We start from the raw sequence: 23,712 nt of genomic DNA on the forward strand, positions 1-23,712 counted from the left end.
ACGCTTAGACTCCTGTGACAGCTTTCGTGGCCGATCTCTCAGGTCACTGGCGCACTTAGAATCCACTGCAGCATTCTTCCTGGGAACCACACCCTGCCTGTCCAACCTTGAACCTCCATCTCCCGCTTTGGGTTGTGAAATCTGAAGTCGTTCAAGGTCTCATTCTCTCCACGTGTACTGATAGCCTAAGCTGTGCTAGGGAGCAGGCCCCTGCTATCCCAGCCGAGATGTGGCACGTGGGGTGAGGGCATGGGCTCTATCCCCAGCCTGAAGACAGGCCCTGGCTTCCATCTTCCAACCCCAAGCACCAACAGTGCCTGGCCCTCTCTGTGTCTGCTGATCAGGTAGGTGGCTGGAACCAGCAGTCCTATAACTAAAACAAGGCAAGGGACAGCAGGTCTGGAGGGTACGTGGGGAGCGTGTGGGAGGAGGCAGAAGCAGAGAGCAGAGCTGCCCCCAGCAGCAGAAGCAGGTGGATGAAGTTCACCTGGCAAGCGGTCACATACAATAGTCTGGAGCTCGGGAGGGCAAGGTCTGTGTCTGTCCTGGTCATTGCCTTGACCTCAGTGCCCAGCATACTGCCTGGCGCAGCACTGTATTCTGCCAATATTTGTGCAATCAGTGTACACAGTGGAAGTAAATAAGACACATTTTTGCACAATGTTGTCAGGGAGCTGCAATCGTAATAAACAACAAAGAACGAGAACCCCTTCAACCTCCCACCAGAGCTTTACAAAGCGCCCTCCTTCCGTGACTCCAGCACAGAGAGGCCGTGAGCACCGCTGTCACCTCCCTTGGATCTAAATGCCCAACTTTATATCCTGGTCTGCACACAGCGACACCCAAGGGGCCCGCTGCAGGTCCCCCCCATCCCCACTGCCTTTTAACAATCGCTGGGTCATTCCGACTCAGCAGATCTGATGTGTGTGCAGTGTGGTTATCTCTCCTGGACTTCAAGCAGCAAAATGAGCCAGGCTGGCCCGGGGACGGTGTGTTGAAATGATCAGTGTCCAAGGGTCCCATCTAAACCCACAGAATCAGGACAAGGCGTATTGCGACAGCCCATGCTGGCACGCCCAGGGCAAAGTAACAGATTCAAAGAGAAATTATAAAGCCCTTTGATGCGTACCCTAATTAAGATAAGAATATCAGTACCTGGTTCAAGGATGGTGAGCAGCCACTGATCTCAGATTACAAAGCAGGCTTTAGCGAAGTGTGTTGATCTCTCACCTAGTTCCCTCCCTTTATCTAACAATGGGTCTTAATTGCATAAGAGGTAAGGTGTTCAAGGTTAGCCTGCTGCGACAGGCACTGACTGTCTGCAGGTGGCTCTTCAGGGATGTGCTAAACCAGGGTACATGCAAATCCATCCACTCAGGAGGCAGAATTCATTGAACTTGACTTTCCTTTTCACCTATTTGAGGCAAGAATCAGAGCAGGCAAGGGCTTCCCCCAGTCACACTGCAATTGTGAGGATTAGACTTTGTAGCCAAAGCATTCATTCTCCACCTGTCGCTGGGCGTGTCACAGCCCCCTCCCCTAGCTCGCCTCCCCTCCACACCTGTTTTCAGCCTCAAGTCTTCATACCTGCTCTCTGGGACCTCCAGAGCACAGTGAACCACGGCTCATGGGGGCCGCGACCACCCGCCCCAGTCTGTCTCCTAAGCTTGCACATCTTTTCCAAAAAAATGAAATAATGAGGAACAAGACCCTCCCCTTCCTGGCCTAGAGGAGCTGTGGTTCAACGGGGGAGGAGGTGGTGGGCCAGGGAGTTGGCCATTCGGCTCCATACCAGTCTCCTGGCCTGGGCGTGAGAACTGAGCTGCCCAGGGGGCTGGCAGGCCAAAGAAGGGCAGGCCCCAGCAGGCCAGGGGGTCCAGGTGCTGCAGCTGCCCTCAGGCCTCTGGACTTCCCTCGCCAGGGCGCCTGCTCTCCTTAGAGTATGGGGAAACCGAGGCTGGAGGCTCAGGAGGGAGGGTATCACTCTGCCCGCCCAACCCCCTGGAGGCAGCAGGCAGCGGTGTGGAGCCAGCTGGCAGCTCCCTTTCCTCCCAGGGCTGGCTCCTTGGGGTTGGGCCACGGGAGCAGATGTTGCCTCAATAGGGAGGTGGACTGTGTGCCAGGAAACCCAAGGCCAGCTGCACTCTGGCAGCAGCGGCTGGGGTTGGGGCGGGTGTGGCACCAGGCAGATGACAGAGTCCCCCTCTCCAGGGCCTCTCTCTTGGCCAGGTGGCAGGGAGGAGCAAGAGAAGGGCTGCATCGGCCCCACCTCCATGGGGCCAACCTGTCACTGGGTCGGAACCACTGAACATCAAGCTGGAAAGGACTTCAGCAGCCTTGAGTCCAACTCCTTCTCTTCATAGCTGGGGAAACTGAGGCCGGGGTGTGGGAATCAACTCGCCCCAGGTCATGTGGCCAGGGAGTGACACATCTGGGCTAACGGGCGTGAAGAATGGGTGCCCTCCCCGCCCTCTACAGGGCAGCTCTAGGCAGCTTTCTCAACCGCGGCACACTGGACGTTTTGGCCCCGCTGATGCTTTGCTGTGACGGCTGTCCTGTGTACCATGGGGCGTTAAGCAGCATCCTTGGCCTCCACCCACTAGATGCCAGTAGCACCTCTCTCCTGCAGTGTGACAACCAAACATGTCCCAGCCGTGGCCAAATGTTCCCTGCAGGGAAAACTGCCCTCAGCTGAGAGCCCAACTGTCGATCAGTGGTTCATCTTTAGGATGGGTTGGAGTCACCTGGGGAGCTAGTCAAATGGAGTTTCTGATTCAAGCAGTCTGGCGTGAGGCTGGAGAATTTGCATTTCTAACAAGTTCCCAGGTGCTGTTGCTGTTGCTGGTCTGGGGACCACACCTTGAGAACCCCTGCTCTGCACTGGATTATAAATTCTGAGAAGGCTGGGCTATCTTTTTCTTTTTTGGTGAGGAAGAGTGGCCCTGAGCTAACATCTGTTGCCAATCTTCCTCTTTTTGCTTGAGGAAGATTGTTGCTGAGCTAACATCTATGCCAATCTTCCTCTATTTTGTATGTGGGATGCCACCACACCATGGCCTGATGAGCAGTGTGTAGGTCCATGTCCAGGATCCAAACCTGCGAATCCCGGGCCGCCAAAGCAGAGCACATGAACTTAACCACTACACCACTGGGCCGCCCTGGGTTGTGCATCTTGCTTTCCAAGGCACCCTAGTGAACACCCAGCCCAGCTGTGACAGGTGCAGGGATCCCACCAACAGCTGTTGAATGAACACTTGGGCCCAAGGTGAGAGGGGCTGTGGCCCTTCCAAAGGACCGAGAGGAAAGGCAGAGAGAAAACGCCGTCTCGGAGGTGACAGGGGAGTGGAGCCCCCTGAGCCCCCTGCCCGCAGACTGGTGGGGTGATCCTATGCAGAAAGCCGGGTACCCGAGCTGCCCTCCTGGTTAAGACCCTCTGGGGAAGGTGGACCCAATGCCCTGCATTCATGGTGTCCGAGATCCCACCAGAGACCTGCAGCAAGCGCGGCAGCTCCAGGGGCACCGGGGCCCAGCCAGGCCTGGGAAAGCCTCAGCAGGCCACCTCTCACGTGTTACCAGCTCTCTGTTCCTGGGAGGGGTACCAGAGAAATTCCATAACCTGTTCTTCGTACCGCCTGCAAGCTACAGTCTACACTCTTAGCCAGACACACGAGGCAGCCCGGCTCTGGAGCCTGAAGCCACCCTAGGCAGCTTCTCCAAATCCTAGGATACCCTCCATCTCCCCTGTCAAGTCCCTGCTCTTCCTCTTTGGGAGCCAGCCGAGTCTCTCCTCTGGCCCGGAGCGGTGGGTGCTCTCACCCTCCCCTCAACTCCTGTCCCCACGCCTTCTCCCCCTGGGGGCTCAGGGCCTGAGGGGAACGAGCAACGACAGGGAGGGCCTCCTCGGACACTGCTCTGAGCTCTTGGTATCATTCAACTCATTCACTGCCCACAACAGTCCCATTCGACAGATGAGAAGACTGAGATTGAGGAAGCTGTGCAAGATGGAACAGCCAGCAGGTGGGGAGGCAGGATTCTAACGTAGCAGCCGGATGCCCGGCCCGCGCCCGCACCCGGCCCCAGAGCTCCTCTGCTCCTGGGCTTTGCTCCCTGGGGAGGATTTTTCCGTACGATGAAACTGTGTGCTTCTCACAGATAGAGATTAGGTCCTTCTCAGCCCTAAATCCCACCAGGTCTTCTTTATAAAGGTGGCTGATAAACCACAGAACTGAATACTGTCATAGCCGAGCCCATCACGACACAAGGGGCTGAGGCTCAGCGAGGGCAAATGATTCTGCTCAAGGTCGCCAGGGGTTGTTGGCCAGCTGGGGCCTGAGCGTCTTCCCGTTCTGTCGCGGCCTCCACCAGCCCACAGATGGCTGCTTGCTGCCCAGCACGTGGTGCGATGGCTGAGGCAAGGGGACTTTGGAGAGCTCTGCAAGAAGCTGGCGAAGGCTGCTGTGGCTTCCGAGTCACCGTCCCTTTCCCCTCCTTGCCCCTCCTCTGGCTCGAATGCAATCTTCCATTTCTTCTGTCTCCCCGGCTGCCCAGCACAGCGCTCTGCATCCGGAGGCGCTCAGTGTCCATGGAACCACACTCCGGAAGCTGGGAGGCTGGTGGGCCGCCGTCCTGCCACTGGACTCAAGTAAGACGTTAACCTTTAAGGTAGGAGGTATGTCGGGGGTACCATTAACACTGGAGCCGAGCTAATGGTCCCAGGGAGAAGCTAGTTAAATCCAAATGTAACAGGAGACTTTCATAAGATTGAGCTGGAAAACTATTTGACAGAATCTACTAGAATGGGACACTGCAAACTCTATGACTCAGCAGTTCACTTCTGGGCATAGATTCAACCCAAATGTGTCCACATGTTTACCAAAAGTCACAAAGTAGAACATTCCTGGCAGCACTTTTTGCCAAGGCCCCAAACCAGAAACAACCCAAAAGCCCGTGCATAGATTGTGGTCCATTCACACGATGGAGCACCATCCAACGAAAAGGAAGCGTCTGCAACCACGCACAGCGACGAGGACGAATCCCACAGCCAGCGCTGAGCCAAAGAGGCCAGCCCCAGAAGAGCACATATCACACGATGCTGTTTAGTAAAGGACAAAGACGAGCAAAACTCTAAGGAGATACGTGAGAATGGTGTTTGCCGTTGGTGGTGGGAGCTGGGCCCAAGCACTCATATTTTTCAGAGCTCCCCAGTGATTACAACGTGCAAAAAGGGATTGGTCTGTACGTACCCCAGAAAGGAGAGACCTGGGGAGCAGGCCTTGGGCAGGTGCAGTGACACAGTTCAGGGGTGCACTGAGCAGTCCCTGCGAGGGAGGTGCTCTATCGTGAGCCCGGGGTGGCCACGTCACAGGCCCTCTCCTAGCCCGATGCTGCCCCTCAACTGTGACAACCCGCCTGGGCTCTGCTTCTCGACTCAGGGAGGCCTGCTGATTCAGAAGTCAGCCACGTAGCCTGAGTTCTGGACGCGGGCAGACCTCGGCAGCGGGCGCCCTGGGAGCGTGTTGCCTCCCAGTTCCACCAAACACGGAGTACAATGCATATACTCAGTGAGTTTGGGGAAATGTGGTGGCCCACGGGGCTGTCAGCATTTGAGGAGACAGGCTGGCTTCCCTGGAGGACTCCCATTCCACGGGACCCGCAGACAGCAGCTCTGACTACCTCTGACTGTAGGAGCTGGAACATCTCGGAGTTTACAAGAAGGGAGCTTCTAGGGGCTGGCCCCGTGGCCGAGTGGTTAAGTTCATGCACTCCGCTGCAGGCGGCCCAGTGTTTCGTTGGTTCGGGTCCTGGGCGCGGACATGGCACTGCTCATCAGACCACGCTGAGGCAGCGTCCCACATGCCACAACTAGAAGGACCCACACAGAAGAATATACAACTATGTACCGGGGGGCTTTGGGGAGAAAAAGGAAGAAATAAAATCTTTAAAAAAAAAAAAAAAAAAAGGGAGCTTCTAGCTTGCTTCCCTGTTCCAGTAGTTCAAATCCTGGCTCCACCATTTACCAGTTGAGGGGCTCTGGGCAGGGTGCCAAACCACTCTGAGCGCCTGTGGCCTCAGCTGTGAAACAGGGAGAATAATGCCGACCCTGCAGGCTGTTTGTGAGGGTTGGCCAGCTCAAAGCATGTGCTCCACCAAAGTCTGTTCCTTTCCCTTCGCTTAAATCCCCTATTACTGCACGGAATCTCTGTACTGGAAGAGAACCCGGAGGAATCCCTGTCCCTATTAGATTTTTAGCCCACGCCCCAGGGCCCAGCCACAGCCTACGTGCACAAACAGGCTGGAAGCAGCCCCTGTGGTCCAAGGGCATCTGCTGTCCTTCCCGGGTGCCTCACCAAGGACATGACTTGGGAGGATGAAGGCAAGCACAAGGCGAGGTACATCTTTGGCTATCAGTGTTTTGCAAAACAGGTCCTTGGGGTTGTGTCAGCTCCTCTTTGTTATTCGTCCCGAGAAATTACATTTCCAAATTAGGGGTTGACTTCCCTTTGCTAAGCCTTCATATTTCCAAAGACAGCTCCATTTATCTCTTCTGTGTGGTCGGCTCCTGCTGGCGTAGAAAATATTCTCACCTCTTCAAAACATCACCGCTTAGGAGTCACTATGAAAAATTCAGAAGTGACACAACACAAAACGAGAGGGCCAGCTTTGTCCTGCTAGCACCTGGAATTAGAGCTCGAGGGATCTACCCCAGAAGTCCCAGAAAGATTATCCGATTAGGCTGTTGTTTTGGAATGCGCTTTTCCAAACTAGTGACAAAATACTCTCCTGGGAGAGTTGGGTGGGGAGGGGAAGGCTGTCTGAATGAGAGCACTTTGTCTCAGAGCCGTGCTACCCTTCCTAAGAAAAAGATTAGTTTGCCCAGGGAGGAAAATGTAGTTTTTGTTGCAAAGCCTGATTTTGTTTTTTAAACACAATAACTGGAGGACAATGGTCATTTAGTTATAAGAGGCTATGCTTACAGGGAAACCTGAGACTCTACGACTGACTGCTCTGATAAGAAACGAGATTATATACAGCGTAATTCCCCCAATTCTAGAGGGAGGTCAAGTTCTGGGCACACGTTTTTGAAACTTGAAAAAAAATCAAGAGTGAGTTCAAGTTGAATAAATTAGTTGAGTAATATGATGACCTTTATCCTTAAAAGATTGACTGAAGGGAGGGGATGGGGTTGGGGTGTGCTGGTTAAGTTCATATGCCTCTGCTTCGGTGGCCCGGGGTTCGCAGGTCCGGATCCCAGGTGCGGACGTAGCACCGCTCGTCCAGCCACACTGTGGTGACGTCCCACATAAAATAGAGGAAGATGGGCACTGATGTTAGCTCAGCAACAACCTTCCTCACACACACACACAAAAAAAGGTTGACTAAATGTAAACTATTTGAAAGTGAAAAATGACGCAAGTGGAGCAATTTATTAGTTTTCTTGGGTCTGACTCACAAAGGACAGTTTTAAATATAGGAGGTCAAACAGGGTAGGTGCTTTGTTCTCTGGGACTGTTAAAAGGAACATCAATCTAATAATTTAAACAAATGCAGTGTTTCTGTTATGCTTGGGGCAAAAATACAAGTGCTAAAACTTAGGATTCATTTTAAGATTGATAGTAAAAACTCAAGTGAACTCTTTTTCTGTAATTTGAATTTGGTCTGGAAAGTATCAAGAAGTCATTTGTTTTTGGAGTAAATAAGAGATTTGGATTCGTGTCTTGGAAAAGCAAGTATAAATTTGCTTTTGGACCAGACGGTGGTTCAGCAGACGCTGCATGTGACTATGAGTCACGTGCTTTGCAGGCACAGGGAATAAGACACAGACAGCCCTGTACCTGCAGGAGTTCCTGCTCTCGTAGGATGGACAAACAGATGAATAAACAACACCCTTCTAGTGCCAGATACAATAATATATGTACACAGATGGAAGAGAAGTGTGCAAAAGTAGGAGTTGTTAAGTCTGCCTCAAAGGTTTCACAGAGAAGGGGTCACTGAGCAGGGTTTTTAAGGATGAATAGGAGTTTACCAGGCAGAAAATAACAGTGGCATGGGGACAAATCCAGGGAGAAAAGAGAGGATGTACAAAGGCATGGAAGTAAAAAAGTGCATGGCGTAGGCGAGGAAACACAAGAATCGACGTCCACGTTCAGTGGAAGAGCTGACGATCACGAATGTTGAAGTGCAGTCATTTCATTTCTTTCTGTGTTAGCTGAAAGGAGTCCCTATCTTATCTCTTTGATAAATTATTTCATCACAATGAAGCCGACCCAGGAATTTTGACTTACAAATCGTGTTTGCAATTCGGACGACCCCGCTGTAAATTACACGCGGAGAGGAGCGAGGTGAGGAAATACGCTTGGGGATGCGAGCATTTCGTGCTTGCGTGATAAACAGGTGATCGGACAGGAGGTTAATCAATACCCAATGCTCCAGCCCGACTCCTTTAGAGAGCTGGTCGCTCCAGCAAACACGCCATCAGATGGAGAGAGCGGGGCAGAGTGCCAGCTATGTTTTCCCCTTCTTTCTTGGCAATGGAATTTTTATTTTAGTTGGAGAAGCCAAGCTAAACACTCCATTTCTTGGTCCCCCTTGCAGCTCAGAAGGACAGAGTGGTTCAGTGCTGACAAAGAGTTGTTAAGTGTATTTGAGGCAGAGCCATCTGTGGCCCAGGCAGTGCCTTTGCGTGAATTAGGAAAAGACACCCATTCCTCAAAATACTGTCAGAAAAACACACCTCATTGCCATCTGCTAGAAAAGTGCTTGTAAATAAAAATGCAAATCCACAATGTTGGCGATGTGAATGGCATCCTCTACGGTTGCCCCGTGTACAACGTACGTAGAGTATATGGGCCCTGCACGCATGTGGAAGACGATGTAAGGAGCCCTGACTTAGCTGTGAAGCATGAACCTTTTGTCCTTCCCCTTTCTCTTCAGGCTTCCTGGGACACAGACATGATGGCTGGACTCAGGGAGCCATTTTGGACCATAAAGTGATCTTGAGGATGGAAGTCAGTGCTAGAATGATGATGGAGAAAGATGAAAAAAGCTTGGATTCACCATGAGCCACCAGCCCAGCCCTGGACTACTGACTCCCCAAATTCCTCTGTATGACAGGGAAATACACTTCTATATTGTTTAAGCCACTGTTAGTTTGAGTTTTGTATTATATAAAGCATAATGCAATCCTAACTAATTGAGGAAGTCAGGGGGAAAAGAAAATATGTCAAGTCCCCCAGTGGACAGACTCTCAAGGACAAATGCTCAGTCTTCGGAACTTTCTGTGCTGTCGGAATGCTCCACCTCTGAGACATTTATAGGATAAACATTTTCCTGCTGTCCCAATCACATAAAAGGAATGTTCTCAAGGGCAGGTACAGTGCAGCGTGTGGCCCCTCAAGGACATTGTCAAGGATGGCGCCATCGCTCTTGCAGGCAGAAAAGGCTGTCCCACTGGGCTCCAAGTATTCAGACCACTTATTTAAATAAAAAACTGGATGGAAAGCAATTTTATAATAACCGTCAAAATGTAAACTACAGATGGCCTTCGACCCAGCAATTTGAGTTCCATGAATTTACCTCCCCAAATACTGAACTTACATTTCTGTAAAATGTCCTATGGACAAGAACAGCCACAGCAGCTTTTTTTTGTTGTTGTTAAAAGTAGAAGATTGGAAGCAATCTGAACATTCATCAACTAAGAACTGATGAAGTAAGCTGTGACATATTCATACAGTGGATACTACATAGAAGGTGAAAAAAAAGAGGTAAATCCATATGCTGATCTAGAGAGATCTCTGTGATATACAGTTAAGTGAGAAGACGGGCTGCAGAAAAGTGTGTAGAATTATCAGGTGCTTTTTGTGTAGACCAAGGGTCACATGTGTCTGTGTTGAAGACTGGTGCTGGGGGCCTGGTCTGGTGGTGTAGTGATTAAGTTCAGGCTCTCGGCCTTGGCAGCCCAGGGTTCACAGGTTCAGATCCCAGGTGCAGACATGGCACCACTCATCAGGCCACACTGTGGCTGCATCCCAATAAAACAGAGGAAGATTAGCACAGATGTTAGCTCAGCAACAACCTTCCTCAAGCAAAAAGAGGAAGATTGACAGCAGGTGTTAGCTCAGGGCCAATCTTTCTCACCAAAAAAAAAAAGAAAGAAAGAAAAGACTGGTGCTGGGAGTTCACCCAGATACTGGCAACAGCGACCGCCTGGAAGGAGGGAATATGCTTCCACTGAATAAGCATTTGCACCTTGAAAAAAAATCATTTTTTACCAAATGCATATACTGTTTGCTCAAAAACAAAATAATTATACATTTTTAAAAATCTGAAAACCCATAAGGGTGCCAGACCATGTGATTCCACTTCAACAGTGAGTCAGATGCCCTCACAACACCAGAGCTGCAGGAACAAGCCGCCTCAGCTGGGACAACTGCTGCGTGACTTTCTAGTGGCCATAAGGCCCTAGGACGAGGTTAATCCAGAAACCCATGGGCATCTGAGGGCCGGGGAGCTGGCAGAAATGTGAAACGGGGAAGTGAAACCAGCTGGGCTGTCAGAGAAAGTAGCTGCCAGAGAACTGGGCCATCCTTTCTGCAAACGTGGCTCTAGTGGCCACCTCTGATCAGATGACAGACACGTCGTGTCTCTAACCCAGACCTCCTCCGAGCTCCAGACCCGACACCCACCTGCAACCTGACTGTTCCTGAAAATCTCGAAACCTCCTCCGGGGCATCTGAAACTTCACTTGTCCCCTGAGATGTCGTCTTCTTCTGGGGTTCCCTCCCACTGTGGCTGGCACTACCCACCTTCCGAATGCCAAGTCAAAAACTGGGGCGACGTCCTTGAAACCCCGTTGTTCATTTCACCCACATCCGATCCGGCACATTCTGGCAGCTCCACCTCCAGGGATCATCTCGCATCCCTCTCCCGGACCACACCCCGCCCACGGTGCTGAGCTCTCCCCGGATGACAGCCAAGCCCCCGCCAGTCCCCACACCTGCTTACCCCCTCAAGATGTGGTCTCTTGAAAATGCCAGGCTGACCATGTCATGCCCCCTGTTAAAACCCTTCGAGAGCTTCCTGCTGCCCTGGGGACACAGCAACACTGGTTAGCGTGGCCTTCAAGGCCTATGTGCTCTGAGCTGCCCACCTGTCCCCTCCCACTGGGCTCCAGCCCCACCCCATCTTCAGGGAGTCGGGAGCCAGCCCGCCTGAATGCCTGCTCTGAATCCGGGCCCTGCCACGTGCCAGCCACGTGACCTCAGGCCAGGGACTCTACTTCTCCGGGCCTCAGTCAGCGGGGAGGAGGTACGAGGTAGCTGGGATGAAGGGGCTGCACACAGAGCGGCTGTCACAGGCAGCGGCGTTTTTTGTGTGAATCCTGAGCACACAAGCGGGCAGCAGGGGGCCGAGCCCGGAGCTGAGCGATCTTCCCTAAGGAAGTGCTGCCTGAGCGAGACAGGGAGTTAAGGAGGGCTCCTCGGAGGAGGAGGTGCAGAGGGCTCCAGTGGGGAACATGACACGGAAGGCCAGCAGGGCTGGAAAGCAGAAAGTGTGGGCAGGAATGGCCTTGAGCCAGGGGCCCACAGGACCTGCCGTGCAGCATCTGCATGGGTGAGGGGGAGGCCCACGTTGGGGGGCTGGCCAGCCCTGAGCACCTTTAGAGAGGGGCTGACGACCTCCACGGATTTTAAATGCCCCTGAGCTGGGGCCCACTACAAGCTCGTTCCCACAACCTTCCATGCAGGCTCTGAGTTCCAGAACTCAAAGTGGGACCACGCTCTCCACCCCGCAGGGGGCTCGCGCTCAGGCCTGGGGAGTTTCAGAGGAGGTCCTGGTCCACCATACGTTCTGCCAATTCAGTAAGAGCCGATGAGTTCTCCCTGGGTGCTGAGTCACCAGAGAAGAAACTCAAGTGGAGCACAGTTCACTGCCTCTGAGGACAAAGCACTCCCTTCTGTGGAATTCCAGCACTCGGCATTTTCCATTCGTGTGTAGACCACTCCTATTTCAGGGGACAAAGGAATGGGCCACTTAACACAGGGATTCGATTTCCTTCCCACCACAGCCACACTCGGCCCTCCCTCCCCTGCCAAGTCTGCTGCTCCTCACTCATGTGCTCCCTCCCCATCTGGAAGCTTCCTCAGGAGCGTGTAAGAGGATAGCACTGTTAGCTGGCCACCGCCGGGTAACCTGAGCAGGCTTTACCGTCTGGAACACAGTGGCAGTGGCCCGTGTGCTGTGCAAGGCAGCCCTAACAACGTGGGTCAGAGTTCTGAGGAACGTCCCGGGTTGTTGGTGTCTTGGTGGGAGTGAGTTTGCTTGTGGCAATGTCTAGGTTGCAAAAATGAACAGAAAGTCACAAAAGGCTAAAAAATACCGTTGGAGTTCAATCAAAGGCCCTGAGAGCGACTCTGAAGGTAGCCTGCCCCATCTCAACAGTCTCCCCAGGTCCTGAGGGAGGGGCGCCTGCCACCACCTGTGCCCGCCTGCCACCTCCCAGGGACAACTTGCTGCAGCACACAGGTCCTGCCGCAGGCAACAAACCAGGAAAGAACATCCATTTTCCCCCATTGAGTTGGTGAGAGAGTGAGGCTTCTCTGAACTGCCCTTGTCTCTGCAGGGCCCATCATGGGGCTTGACACTGGGACCAAAGGATTTCTCCTACTTTGTGTGTGTGAGGAAGACTGGCCCTGAGCTCACATCAGTGCCCATCTTCCTGTTTTGTATGTGGGATGCCGCCACAGCCTGGCTTGATGAGCGGTGCACATGTCTACATCTGGGATCCGAACCTGCAAACCCCGGGCCGCCAAGGTGGAGTGTGCAAACCTAACCCCCACGCCACCGGGCTGGCCCCTCTCCTACTTTCTAAAAGGCCTGAGTCGGAATACAACTGGAGAGTCACCACACCGTGCAGCAAAGGTGGCTCATCCCACAGGGCAAGCCAAGTCCCAGGCAGAGCGTCGGGGGCAACCTGAGGGGGGGCCCTCAGGAAGCGGGGAGGGCCTCTGCCTGGCCTCTCTGAGGAGCACTGTGTGGCTCCCTGCTGCACAGGGGCACCTGGGCCGACCGCAGCCTCTCAGGCTCATGGCGCAGGCTACAGCCGGCCGGAGCCAGCCGGGTGGGCCTAGGGTGAGGATGCACGGAACCCTCCCAGGGCGTGGGCGTGTGTCTGGACACCACGAGCTCCGTGAGGAAGCCCAGAGAAGCTGGGGCTGTGACAGGAGGGTGGGAAGACTCTTAAAGACATCCTCTCAGGTACTACAATAACCCTGAGAAGGAAAGGGTAGTTGTTTCTGTTTTAAAGAGATTTAAAAATGAGCTCAAGGGCTGGCCCAGTGGCATAGCGGTCAAGCTCACATGCTCCACTTCAGCAGCCCAGGGTTCCAATCCGAGGTGTGGACCTACATACCGCTCATCAAGCCATGCGGTGTTGGCGTCCCACATTCAAAATAGAAGAAGATGGGCATAGATGTTAGCTCAGGGCCAATCTTCCTCACCAAAAAAGAAGAAGCAGTAGCAGCAGCTCAGAGAGGCTAAGTGGTTTGCTCGAGTTAACCCAGCCAGTAAGTGCCAAGGAGACATTTTAATTCAGTCTGTTTATCAATCTTCCTAAACACTAAAGGAAGCAAAAACTCCTTCGATCCTGACTCAGGACCAGGCCTGTCGTCCCCGGTTGTGGGTTAGCTACAGAATCTTCTGGAAAGTCTTTGAATTCCTCAGAGAGAAGAATATTTTTTTCCCTAATGCAAGCACTTTTGCTTAGGCCTCATAGAGCCTCACAGGTGTGGCTTTGCAGTGGCTGGACCGTGCACTAAATTGGCTCCTTATGAGAACAGTGGGCACCAGCCAGGCCACAGAAGGAAAGAGAGACAGTGGGGTCCTGCGGGCATGAAGACTCCACTCCAGGTCTTCGAGCCCACTGGGAGGGCGGCTCTAGGCTAGCCTTCAGAGAGTGAAAACAGCTGCTCTCTGGTGAGAAAGGATGAACTATGACCTTTCCTGGCAAGGCAAGTCAACTTTGATGGCAGAAGAGGCCGTTCTGGTTTGAACTTGCTTTGGACAACTGCGTGTTTAATTTTATAACCCAGGGGAGGATTGCACGGTTGTTTCCTTGGTCAAAGGCGCTCTTTCTGGAGTGCCGGCCACGCCTCCCTCCTCCGGGCAGGGAGCAGCTGGAGCCTTGGCAGAGCTTTGCTCCCTCTTGGAGGAACTGTTGGGGGCCTTCTCTCTGCCCACCTTCCCCACACGGCCCCCTGGAGACTCCTAAACCGCCCGGCTTAGGCCAAGAAGCACCCCCAGGCACCCCACAGGGGACCCCAAGAGGCCAGCAAGGCTGGGCAGTGACTCTTCTGCCCTTACCTGTCTGAGGCCCTGCTCCCCACGCCCTGGGCCAGGGCCCTCATTCCCCCAGAAGCTGCCCTCAGCGCACCCCGCAGAAGCTGCAGGGCCCACCCAGGCCCCGTCAAAACCGACCGCTCTCCACCCACATGTTCCCTTTGGGCTTCTCGACCACAGAACAGCCCACGTCAGAGCTGCGAGGGCTCTTGCGGATTGGAGAGCCCAAGCTCATTTTACGGATCGGGTCCAGGGAGGGGACACATTCACAGCAGAACTGGGACATGAACCTTTCCACATCATTGTACACCTCCCAAAGGACTGAGTCACCAGTGATGGGATCTAGGGCCCTATCCGAGGTGAGTTTTGAGCAGACCCTAGACGCCCCTCAAGTCCCCACAGGCCCGCTCTCTCCATCCCCCTCCAGCCCAGGGACCAGCCCACCCTCGGCCCTCCCGGATTTTGTAAGCCCAGCTGTGTTCCATGTCTTTGAGTATCTCAGCTCAAGAATGGAGAAATGGAGTCTGGGCAGACCCCCTCTTCACATGCTGGAAGGGAAGTTAAGGTGCCAGGCGGGCACTCACTGGGCCTGGGGCACGCTGGGCTCTGACATGGATTGGAGGGGCCCTGTGCACTGGGGGCCCGGGCCTGGGACATGCTGGGCTCTAACATGGACTGGAGGGGCTGTGCACTGGTGACCCAGGGCTTCCTGGGAGCTCTGCTTGCTGCCGCATTTAGAAGCAGACATGAACCAGGACACCACAGGAGGAGAGTGGGGGCGGCACTCCACCTCCTCCTTTCTCTAAAGGTCCCTCTGCCCAAAAAGCCCTCATTGGTCACTTGCCACGGACATCCTGGTCCCAGCCAGAGTGCTGAAGGCCCAGCTGGGAGGCAGGTGGGAGCATGCACAGAGCATGTGGGTTGGAGCAGATGGTCCCTGAGGTTCACCCTGGCTGCCTTGCTAAGCAGTTATTTTTGATGGAAGTCTTCCCTTTCCTGGAACTGGGCAGGCAGCAGAAAGTTTGGAGTCCTCTCGCTCCCAGGCTGGGCCAGTTCAGTTTATCTAGTAGGTCGCTCACACCAAAGGACGCTGCTGGCAGCATGGTCCACACTCAGCAAACAGACATAAAGCTCATCCAGGCCAGTCATGCGTCTGCCACAGGGCCTCTGCACCTGCTCTTCCCGCAGCCTGGGGGACTGTCAGCCCAGACAGCAGCCTGCCCCTCCCTTACTGCTCAGGATTATTCAAATGTCACCTCTCAGTGTGGCCTTCGTCTGTCACCTGACACTCCCTTTCCCTCTTCTATGCTTTACTTTTCTCCGTGGCACACATCTTCTAACAGACTTTATATTTTACAAGTTTATTTTGTTTATAATAACAAAACTGCAACCCCCAGAAGGGCATGCTCCCACAGAGGGCACGACCCACACTTCTTCACATGGCCCTCCCCGGTGCAGAAATTTGAGAAAGAAAAACTGCTGAACACTCCCAGAGCCTGGCGCTAAGTCAGACCCGGTGGGGCTGGTGAAAGTTCCCCAGGGGACCCCGAAGCCCGACTCCTTCAAAGAAGCAAGCCCAGCCCCAGAGGACAATGCTACTTTCTGGAGCACCGTGGCTTCCTGCAAATGTTTATTTTCAGTTGTGCTGAATTCAGGGGAGGCTGCCGAGTGGAGTGGCGCAGAAGGAAACAGGCACAATTCCCACCGTCCTCAACAATTTCCCACGACAGCTCCTAAATCCAGGCCAAGGCGCTGTGCTGGGCGCTGAGGGACCAAATGCACGGTCCCCCTACCTCGCGGCCCTCCCCCACGGGCAGAGCCCTCACGGAGCTGCCAGGGCAGAGAGGGGCGTCAGGGAAGGGAGGGCGATGTCTGCCCATCTAGGAGCCAGGTGCAGACGCAGGCTCTGTGGAGCCTGAAGCTTATGGCGGGGGATGGGGGGGAGAGGGACACGCAGCTTTAAGAAAAATAAGTCGAAATCAGGATTATAACATTGCTAGAGCCACTCCACCACCATCACCCCCCCAACACCCACCAGGAAGGCTTCAGAAGAGCCAGGGCAAGCGAGGGGCCAGAAGCTTCTGTTCCACCGCCTCCCGGTGAATCCGCCCCTGCCAGGGAGGGCGGCTGCCTGACGCTCGGGTCCCCGCCGCGCTTTTCCTCGGCCTGATCACACTCCTCGGCTTCTCCCACACGGTGAGCTATTAACCCCAGGCCCGGTTTCCTCTTCTGTGCGCCGAGCGGAGAAGGCAGGAGAGAAGGGCAAGGGGCCGAGAGAGGGAAAAACGGGGGCAGCGGACAGAGATGGCAGGAAAGCCCACTTCATCCTAAAGCCCTGAGATGGGTCTTACGACTCCGGGCCAAGTGCATTCACTGCGGGAACGAGACGCAGCCCTGGCAGCAGTGTGCTCCCGGAGAGCCTCCCGGGACCCCCGCTGCGCCCCGATGGGGGTCCGAATCCGCAGTCCCTCGGGTGGAGATGGAGCTGTGGGGCGCCCCAGAAGCGTGAGCCTGTCTGCAGGTCGCCCGGCTGCCCTGCACGCCCCCCAGCCGCGGCCGCCGCGCCCCAGCCCGCGATCCCGATCCGCCTCGGCGTCCTGGGAGCGCGCTCCCCGCCGCCCGGGCGCTTACGATCGGCGGCTCCCCGGCTCCCGGCTCCGGCGGCGGCAGGCGCGGTCCCTCCGGCTGCCGGCTGCACACTCCCGCCCAGCTCGTCTATCGCCGCCGGCGCTGACTCCGCCCAGGCTCCGAGCGGGGCGGTCCCGGGCCGTCCAGGTTCAGTCCCGCCCCGCCGCGGTTACCTGAGCGCCTGGCAAAGCCCCTTCGCCCCGCTAAGGCTCCGCCTCTGCTTTGGAGGAGTGCTGCTCGAAGTGCGGTCCGCGGACTGAGCACAGAGACGGAGCCCAGGAGTCTAGGAACCCTTACAGCAACCTGATACAGGGACGTTGTCAGCTGAAGCTAGAAACAATAAACCCAAGCTTGCACGTCTTCTGTATTTCATCTTTCTAGCAATTCACTGTTACTGTATTTTCCACATGTATTGGTCCCGGATGGATGGGGAAATTTAAAAACAAATTTGTCTTTCAACACAAAGAGTCAGCAGCACTAGCCTGGATGAAAGTAGGACCTACTCAGAGAGGTCATCATGATGAGGACTGAGAACTACAGCGCTGCCAGCACCCGGAGAGTAGCTTTTTAGTAAATCCGCTGGGGTTCAGAAGGGGCTCAGGGCCCAGGCCAGTGGGTGCTGGGGCTCTGTGACTTCTACGTGAATCCCAGACCTTCATCCTTAGTGCTCCAGTTACTGTCCCTGCAGCCAGCGGGGAGGCCTCCTGCCCTTTAACGCTGCACCCTCCAGGGAAGCCCTCTGCGGCCCCTGCAGTCTGTGGCATCTCCGCGCTCCTTCACAACTAGCGGCCGGGGAGAGCCCCCCCACCCCTCAGATCTTTCAAACAGAAGCTCTGCCTCTGGCCATTTCAGCAGGGGATTTAAATTTGTTACTCTTAAAACTGCAGTGATAATGAAAACATTCCAAAATTAGATACTGGTGATGGTTGCATCGCCACAACTCTGTGAATGTACTAAAAACTACTGAATTGTACACTTCAGGGTGTGTTTTTATGGTATGTGAGTTATATCTCAATAAAGCTGTTTGAGTTTGGGATTTGTTTGTGTGTGTTTGTGTGTGTGTGTGAGGAAGATTGGCCCTGCGCTAACATGCGTGTCAGTCTTCCTCTGTTTTGTATGTGGGATGCTGCCACAGCATGGCCTGATGAGTGGCGTGTAGGCTGGTGACTGGGATTCAGACCCACGAACCCCGGCCACCAAGTGTGCAAACTTAATTGCTACCCCACTGGGCCGGCCCCTAAAGCTGTTATTTTTATATAAAAACACTACAGCGAGGTTGTAACCTCACTGCTCACTCCGGCATCCTAGTATCCTTCCCCTCCTTGGTTAGATCCTCCAGCCAGCATTAAATATGAAATCTAAGATAGTGCAAGATATTTCAAAGTACAGCCTACATACCCACAGCCAATAAATGAATAAGTTACAGGGTCCAACTCTGCAGGGCAAAGTTTAGACAGTCAAATTTTTTCCACTGCTTTCGGTCAAAAGCTCTTGAAAGGTTTAAGGAGCAAAAGAATGGGTATAATGTGATCTTTAGAATGAATTCTATTTAAAAGAAATCAGAACAAAGACTGTTTCTCTGTACAAACTTCTGGAGAGTCTCCAGGAACATCAGGTAGAATGAAAAATAATTTTTGTGGGGGGGATAATTTTGGATAAAAATTGCAGATCAATTCCTGACTCACCAGGAAGGAAACATCCTTTATGCCAGAAATGCATAATATGAATCTAGTCATGAGTAAACATCAGACAAACCCCAAACTAAGTAACATTCTACAAAATAACTGGCCTGGACTCTTCAAAAATGTCAATGTCATTGTGTTTGCTTCTGGATTCTAAAGCATGTCTTACACGTTTCCAAAGGCCAGGCTCAGATCCATTCCACTGCCGTTTCCTTGTGCTCCCACCTCAAGCTTTCCCTCCACTCTTCTTCTTCTTCTTTTTTTTTTTTGAGGAAGATTAGCCCCGAGCTAACTGCTGCCAATCCTCCTCTTTTTGCTGAGGAAGATTGGCCCTGAGCTAACATCCGTGCCCATATTCCTCTACTTTATATGTGGGACACCTGCCACAGCATGGGCTTTCCAAGCAGTGCCATGTCCACACCCGTCATCCAAACCGGTGAACCCTGGGCCACTGAAGTGGAACATGCGCACTTAACCGCGGAACCATTGGACCAGCCCCTCCCTCCACTCTTATTCACTACAGGCTCCTGCCCTGCACAGTCTGCTCTCTGGATGCAACCCACACTTACCAATAAATTCCTTTACCAGATGCCAATCGAAAGATTATCGATTGCACCAGACCTGGTATGTATTTAATTACAGTTAGATTCTCAAAAGGGCATATCACCCACTACTCATTACAAAAGCGTTATCTACTTTAACATTAACAGATTATAAATCCACTGGGACATTAAAGGAGTTGGGGTGGGGATCCCAAAAGGCTGTTTCACAAAATGTCCTAGAGAGAGCGCATTTTGTAGGAATACTAATTACACAGAATTGTTTCATATCTGTGTCTTCTCGTCATTTTTATAATCAAGTATACTTACCAATCATTTGTTAGCATATGGTGCTACCAACAAACCAACCAAGAAATAAAACACAAGCATAATCCCCAGTTTCTAGAAACTTGCCCCTGTATAATGGACAATTTACAAAGGTATCTGTTAGGAGGTAACAGAAATGACAAAATCCTATGCACCGAGTCATGACAAACAGAAACTAATTTTAGATTTTATATAGATTTCACATTTATAAATAGATGCAAATGAAGAGAAAAGATGCAAAATGTTGGATTTTTAAGCACTTTCCCATGTCCACAGAAAGGAGGAAGGATTATTACTCACCAGTCCTGGAAATTCTTTTAAATGAATTCACACTGAATCCCCAACCACTTCTCCCCAGTTTCCTGAAATCTCTGAATATATAACATTCTCAGGACTTCAAGGGCAACGGTCAGCAACATAATTAGGCGCAGATCAAAGGGCAACAGCAGCTTGTCTGTAAACACCAAGTTCAAAAGGAGTAAAGGCCGTCTGGGGCCCCCTGTGGGCCTGCGAGGGACACTGCATTATGACTATGCCTCGCCTGAGTATGAGAATCACTTTGTTCTTGTTTTGCAGGAGTTGGGGGATTGTTTTCTTGTTTTTATTGAGGTCATAATAGTTTAAACATTGTGAAATTTCAGTTGTACATTTGATTTGTCAGTCACCATACAGATGCACCCCTTCACCTGTTACGCCCACCCCAACCCCTTTGCCTGTGGTAACCACTAATCTGTTCTCTTTATCCATGTGTTTGTTGATCTTCCACATATGAGTGAAATTGTATGGTGTTTGTCTCTCTCTGTCTGGCTTATTTCGATTAACATAACACCCTCTAGGTCCATCCATGTTGTTGCAAATGGGACAATTTTCTCTGCTTTTACGGCTGAGAAGTATTCCATTGTATATATATACCACATCTTCTCTATGCAATCATCAGTCGATGGGCACTTGGGTTGCTTCCACATCTTGGCTATTGCGAATAATGCTGCAGTGAACACAGGGGTTCATAAGTCTCTTTGAATTCTTGATTTCAAGTCCTTTGGATAAATACTCAGCAGTGGAATAGCTGGTATTTCTAGTTTTAGTTTTTTGAGGAGTCTCCATACTGTCTTCCATAGTGGCTGCACCAGTTGGCATTCCCACCAGCAGTGTATGAGGGTTCCCTTTTCTCCACACCCTCTCCAACATTTGTTATTTTTTGTCTTGGTGAATATAGCCATTCCAAAGGGTGTAAGGTGGTATCTTAGTGTAGTTTTGATTTGCATCTCCCTGATGATTAGTGATGTTGAACATCTCATGTGCCTGTTGGCGATCTGTATATCTTCTTTGGAAAAATATCTGTTCATATCCTCTGCCCATTTTTAAAAATTTTTTTAATTGAGTTATTGATAGGTTACAATCTTGTGAAATTTCAGTTGTACGTTAATGTTTGTCAGTCGTGTTGTAGGTGCACCACTTCACCCTTTGTGCCCACCCCCCACCCCACCTTTCCCCTGGTATCCACTAAACTGTTCTTAGTCCACATTTTTAAATTCCTCATATGAGTGGAGTCATACAGAGATTGTCCTTCTCTCGCTGGCTTATTTCACTTAACATAATTCTCTCAAGGTCCATCCATGGTATTGCAAATGGAATGATTTTGTTCTGTTTTGCAGCTGAGTAGTATTCCATTGTATATATGTACCACATCTTCTTTATCCATTCGTCTGTTGATGGGCACTTAGGTTGCTTCCACGTCTTGGCTATTGTAAATAATGCTGCAATGAACGTTGGGGTACATAGGACTTTTGGGATTGCTGACTTCAAGCTCTTTGGATAAATACCCAGTAGTGGGCTGGCTGGATCGTATGGTAGTTCTATTTTTAATTTTTTGAGGAATCTTCATACTGTTTTCCATAGTGGCTGCACCAGTTTGCATTCCCACCAGCAGTGTATGAGGGTTCCTTTTTCTCCACAACCTCTCCAACATTTGTTACTATTAGTTTCAGATACTTTTGTCATTCTAATGGGTGTAAGGTGATATCTTAGTGTAGTTTTGATTTGCATTTCCCTGATGATCAACGATGATGAGCATCTTTTCATGTGCCTATTGGCCACCTGTATATCTTCTTTGGAGAAATGTCTGTTCATGTCTCCAGCCCATTTTTTGATCGGGTTGTTTTGTTGTTGTTGCTCAGTTGTGTGAGTTCTTTATGTATTTTGGAGATTAACCCCTTGTTGGATATATGATTTGCAAATATTTTCTCCCAGTTGGTAGGTTGTCTTTTCGTTTTGTTTCTAGTTTCCTTTGCCTTGCAGGAGCTCTTTAGTCTGATGAAGTCCCAGTTGTTTATTTTTCCTTTTGTTTCCTTTGCCTGAGTAGATACGGTATTTGAGAAGATCCTTCTAAGACTGATGTCAAAGAGTCTACTGCCTAAATTTTCTTCTAGGAATTTTATGGTTTCACATCTTAGCTTCAAGTCTTTGATCCATTTTGAGTTAATTTTTGTATCTGGTATAAGATAATGGTCTACTTTCATTCTTTTCCATGTGGCTGTCCAGTTTTCCCAACACCATTTATTGAAGAGATCCTTTCTCCATTGTATGTTCTTAGCTCCTTTGTCAAAGATGAGCTGTCCGTAGATGTGTGGGTTTATTTCTGGGCTTTCAATTCTGTTCCATTGATCTATGTGTCTGTTTTTGTACAAGTACCATGCTGTTTTGATTAGTTTTGTAGTATATTCTGAAGTCAGGGATTGTGATACCTCCAGCTTTGTTCTTTTTTCTCAGGATTGCTTTAGCTATTCAGGGTCTTTTGCTGCCCCATGTGAATTAAGATTCTTTGTTCTATTTCCCTGAAGAATGTCATTGGGATTTCATTGAATCTGTAGATTGTTTTGGGCAGTATGGACATTTTAACTATGTTTATTCTTCCAATCCATGTACATGGAATATCTTTCCATTTCTTTACATCATCATCAATTTCTTTCAATAATGTCTTATAGTTTTCATTGTATAGGTCTCCTGGGTTAAATTTATTCCTAGATATTTTATTCTTTTTGTTGCAATTGTAAATGAGATGGTATTCTTGAGTTCTCTTTCATTAGTTTGTTATTAGAGTATAGAAATGCAACTAGGGGACTGGCCCAATGGTATAGTGGTTAAGTTCATGCACTCTGCTTAGCTGGCCCAGGGTTTGCCAGTTTGGAACCCAGGCATGGACCTATACAACACTTATCAAGCCATGCTGTGGCAGGTGTCCCACATATAAAATAGAGGAAGATGGGCACGGATGTTAGCTCAGGGCCAGTCTTCCTCAGCAAAAAGAGGAGGATTGGCGGCAGATGTTACCTCAGGGCTAATCTTCCTAAAAAAAAAAAAAAAAGAAAGAAAAAGAAATGCAACTGATTTTTGTAAGTTGATTTTGTACCCTCCAACTTTGCTGTAGCTGTTGATTATTTCCAATAGTTTTCTGATGGATCCTTTAGGGTTTTCTATATATAAAATCATATCATCTGCAAACAGCGAGAGTTTCACTTCCTCCTTGCCAATTTGGATTCCTTTTATTTCTTTTTCCTGCTGAATTGCTCTGGCCAAAACCTCCAGTGCTGTGTTGAATAACAGTGGTGACAGTGGGCACCCCTGTTGTGTTCCTGTTCTCAGAGGGATGGCTTTCAGTTTTTCCCCGTTGAGTATGATGTTGGCTGTGGGTTTGTCATATATGGCCTTTATTATGTTGAGGTACTTTCCTTCTATACCCATTTTAGTGAAAGTTTTTATCATAAATGGATGTTAGATCTTGTCAAATGCTTTCTCTGCATCTACTGAGATGACCATGTGGCTTTTATTCCTCATTTTGTTAATGTGTCATATCACATTGATTGATTTGTGGATGTTGAACCATCCCTGTGTCTCTGGTATGAATCCCACTTGATCACAGTGTATGATATTTTTAATGTACTGCTGTATTCGGTTTGCCAATATTTTGTTGAGGATTTTTGCATCTAGCTTCATTAGCGATATTGGTCTATAGTTTTCCTTCGTGTTTTCCTTGTCTGGCTTTGGGATCAGAGTGATGTTGGCTTCATAAAATGTGTTAGGAAGTGTTCTGTCTTCTTCAATTTTTTGGAATAGTTTGAGGAGGATAGGTACTAAATTGTCTTTTAATGTTTGGTAGAATTCTCCAAAGAAGTCATCTGGTCCTCGACTTTTGTTTTTTGGGA

General features: G+C 50.8%; 1 protein-coding gene across 3 annotated transcripts in view; it reads right to left on the bottom strand.

Annotated features, from left to right (window-relative positions):
* Positions 1-17,103, bottom strand: part of EPHX1 (epoxide hydrolase 1) — a 44,148-nt gene extending 27,045 nt beyond the window's left edge. The window contains exon 1 of one of the 3 annotated variants that reach the window (XM_046680057.1): positions 16,966-17,103. The gene's annotated coding sequence lies outside the window, so the exon portion shown is untranslated. The other 2 variants (XM_046680058.1, XM_046680059.1) reach the window with 2 other exon arrangements.
* Between the last annotated feature and the right edge of the window lie 6,609 nt (positions 17,104-23,712).

Source organism: Equus quagga, chromosome 12 (genome assembly GCF_021613505.1).
Source record: "Equus quagga isolate Etosha38 chromosome 12, UCLA_HA_Equagga_1.0, whole genome shotgun sequence".
In the NCBI taxonomy this organism is placed as follows: domain Eukaryota; kingdom Metazoa; phylum Chordata; class Mammalia; order Perissodactyla; family Equidae; genus Equus; species Equus quagga.